At 51.2% G+C, this 3,967-nt stretch overlaps 1 non-coding gene across 1 annotated transcript; it reads right to left on the bottom strand.

Moving 5' to 3' along the window:
• Positions 1–3,530: 3,530 nt before the first annotated feature.
• LOC116362152 (5.8S ribosomal RNA) lies at positions 3,531–3,684 on the bottom strand. The gene has a single exon (XR_004207713.1). It is a non-coding gene; the product is annotated as a 5.8S ribosomal RNA (ribosomal RNA).
• Positions 3,685–3,967: the final 283 nt, after the last annotated feature.

Genomic DNA, 3,967 nt, shown 5'->3' with positions numbered 1-3,967 from the left:
CCTTTTTCAGAGAATGAGAGGACACAGAGGGCTTAAAAGGTTAAAACTCTCTCTCATGGGATGAAGGGACATACAGGGCCTAAAGGCCAAACACCCCCAACCAGGTTATATGCCTCATTGGGCATCAGAGGTCACAAACAGGCCTCAAGGCCTTATTTGACCTAACCGTTGACATGCCTTTTTCAGAGAATGAGAGGACACAGAGAGGCTTAAAAGGCTAAACTCTCTCTCATGGGATGAAGGGACATACAAGGCCTAAAGGCCAAACACCCCTAACCAGTTTTATGCCTCTATCTGGGCATCAGAGGTCACAACAGGCCTCAAGGCCTTATTTGACCTAACCGGTTAAAGGGACTTTTTCTGGGAATGAGAGGACACAGAGAGGCTTAAAGGCTAAAACTCTCTCTCATGGGATGAAGGGACATACAAGCCTAAAGGCCAAACACCCCTAACCAGTTTATATGCCTCTATCTGGGCATCAGAGGTCACAAACAGGCCTCAAGGCCTTATTTGACCTAACCTGTAAAGGGACTTTTTCTGGGAATGAGAGGACACAGAGAGGCTTAAAAGGCTAAACTCTCTCTCATGGGATGAAGGGACATACAAGCCTAAAGGCCAAACACCCTAACCAGTTTATATGCCTCTATCTGGGCATCAGAGGTCACAAACAGGCTCAAGGCCTATTTGACCTAACCGGTAAAATGACTTTTTCTGGGAATGAGAGGACACAGAGAGGCTTAAAAGGCTAAACTCTCTCTCATGGGATGAAGGGACATACAAGCCTAAAGGCCAAACACCCCTAACCAGTTTATATGCCTCTATCTGGGCATCAGAGGTCACAAACAGGCCTCAAGGCCTTATTTGACCTAACCTGTAAAGGGACTTTTTCTGGGAATGAGAGGACACAGAGAGGCTTAAAAGGCTAAACTCTCTCTCATGGGATGAAGGGACATACAAGCCTAAAGGCCAAACACCCCTAACCAGTTTATATGCCTCTATCTGGCCTCAAGGCCTTATTTGACCTTTGTTGGCAGCCATCTTGGGCTATATGCTGAAACACCAAAACGTGAATAAATCAAAAAGTACATATCCAATCTGGATGGGGTTTTTTTTAAACGAAAGGGCACAAATAGACGATAATTTACATTGAATTAAAACCGTTTTTGTATAGAACATTTTAATAGAAAATCGTGTTTTAAGTTTTTGGAAAATAGTGGATGTTACCGGAAACATAGGTGCCTGTTAGGGCAATTTGTTTTTGACATGCTCTACTTGTTGCCCATTGAGAGAGAGGGTATGAGACGAAATTTGGGACCTCTAGCCCCTCGGGAAGTATTTTTAATCATTTTATGAAAAATACCGATTTTGGCAGGAAAAAATAAATAGCCGGTCAACTGGTAACCTAAAAATAATCTCCTAATTTAAAGTAGTCACCTCGTAAGGTGTTTGAAGGTAGGCACCTGGTAACCTAAAAATAAAAAGACTGTCCTAAATGCACTTGTCGGTCATTCTGATATTAATACCCACTATGGGACTATGATAGTGGGCATCTATCCATGGCCCTCTATCCATGGGCGCCCGTCCTGAGTGCTTTATGGACTGTTTAAACTATTCTGATGGATACACATTGTTGTGCACCTGGTGATTGAAAACGTGCATCTGGTAACCCAAAATGGATGGTAAATAAATCACAGAAATTGCACTATGTCCAACTCTGGGTATGGTGATTGGGGAATTAGGCCAAAAAAAAGGGGGACAGAGCAGCTCACCTCCACAGAGGCTGACTGCTCTGCCCCCCTTAAGGACAGTGGAACTATTGACCTTCAGACCTAAAGGCCTAACTCCCTATCCAGGAACAGGCCTCTCTCTCTGGGCATGAGAGTACACATACAGGCAGTTAGGCCCTCACTCACCACCCGGGGAACAACCCTCTATTTCCGGGGATGATTCCAGCAGGGGACCCCCCCCCACCTCCACAACCTTGCACACCAGGTGAACCAGGGCACCCACACTTAAGCACCCTTCCCCGGCAATAAAGCAGATAGCCGCGCTGTTAAGAACCGCGTGCACCTGGTCACCCAAAATGGACCTCGTGCACCTGGTCACCCAAAATGGACCTCGTGCACCTGGTCACCCAAAATGGACCTCGTGCACCTGGTCACCCAAAAAGGCCCTCGTGCACCTGGTCACCCAAAAAGGCCCATGTGCACCTGGTCACCCGGCCGCTTTCCACCCAGAACCTAAGTCCACTCTGGGTTACCGGTGGTACTACCTGTACCCACCTTCCTTAGTCCGATTGCCCACTCTCTTTTTGGGCTATCGGACTCTGACTTGCCCACTCTCTCTTGGGTCTTTGGGTTACCGGGTGCACGACGTCCGTTTTGGGTTACCAGGTACCGATGGTACTTTTCTACCTGGTACCCACCTTCCTTAGTCCGATTGCCCACTCTCTTTTGGGCTATCGGACTCTGACTTGCCCACTCTCTCTTGGGTCTTTGGGTTACCGGGTGCACAACGTCCGTTTTGGGTTACCGGGTGCCGGTGGTACTTTTCTACCTGTACCCACCTTCCTTAGTCCGATTGCCCACTCTCTTTTTGGGCTATCGGACTCTGACTTGCCCACTCTCTCTTGGGTCTTTGGGTTACCGGGTGCACAACGTCCGTTTTGGGTTACCGGGTGCCGGTGGTACTTTTCTACCTGTACCCACCTTCCTTAGTCCGATTGCCCACTCTCTTTTTGGGCTATCGGACTCTGACTTGCCCACTCTCTCTTGGGTCTTTGGGTTACCGGGTGCACAACGTCCGTTTTGGGTTACCGGGTGCCGGTGGTACTTTTCTACCTGTACCCACCTTCCTTAGTCCGATTGCCCACTCTCTTTTTGGGCTATCGGACTCTGACTTGCCCACTCTCTCTTGGGTCTTTGGGTTACCGGGTGCACGACGTCCGTTTTGGGTTACCGGGTGCCGGTGGTACTTTTCTACCTGTACCCACCTTCCTTAGTCCGATTGCCCACTCTCTCTCTGGGCATCTGGACTCTGACTCCTGGTGCTTCTATGTGCACCTGGTGACCCATTTGTACTGAAGAGGGGAGGTGGAGGAAGACGCCTTCCGTCCCAAAAAAAGATTGGATCGAGTGCCTGCTTACACCCTCTCCCCCGGATTTTGAATGGCCAGCGAGAGCTCACCGGACGCCGCTGGGAACGCGACGCTTTCCAGGGCTTGGGCCCCTCTCTCGGGGCGAACCCATTCCAGGGCGCCCCTGAACTCTCCCCGGGGCTCCCGCCAGCTTCTCCGGGATCGGTCACATTACCGCACTGGACGCCTCGCGGCGCCCATCTCCGCCACTCCAAATTCGGGGATCTGAACCCGACTCCCTTCCGTTACCGGCCTCACACCGTCCACGGGCTGAGCCTCGATCAGAAGGACTCAGGCCCCCGATCGACACTGGGCAAAGCGGTCTTCTATACACCACATGACTGCCCCAGCTGCCCCAGCTGCGGAAACCCAGAGGTTCCGATTGATGACAAAGCGACCCTCAGACAGGCGTAGCCCCAGGAGGAACATGGGGCCGCAAAGTGCGTTCGAAGTGTCAATGATCAATGTGTCCTGCAATTCACATTAGTTCTCGCAGCTAGCTGCGTTCTTCATCGACGCACGAGCCGAGTGACCCACCGCTAAGAGTTGTACTCTTGTTTTTCTCATTACGCACGCAGAGGCCAGAGGCCGGGCAGAGATGGGGAGGTTACCCTCCTTTCCTCCACCCGCACTTCGCCAGAGCGCCAGGCCATAAGTTCAAAGACAAAGGTTTAAGAATAGGGAGGCTTCCGGGAGCTGCGCTTGCGTCCTCGTCGCCGAAGCGCCAGGGAAGCCGCGCAGACATTGAACCCCCACCTACGCCGGGGCGCAGAGAAGTTGACTGGGTTCCCAGTGCCGCGCGAGGATACGGGGCGATACTCAAGCCGCTTA

Source organism: Oncorhynchus kisutch, unplaced genomic scaffold (assembly GCF_002021735.2).
Source record: "Oncorhynchus kisutch isolate 150728-3 unplaced genomic scaffold, Okis_V2 scaffold796, whole genome shotgun sequence".
In the NCBI taxonomy this organism is placed as follows: domain Eukaryota; kingdom Metazoa; phylum Chordata; class Actinopteri; order Salmoniformes; family Salmonidae; genus Oncorhynchus; species Oncorhynchus kisutch.
This window is presented reverse-complemented; position numbering and strand designations above follow the sequence as displayed.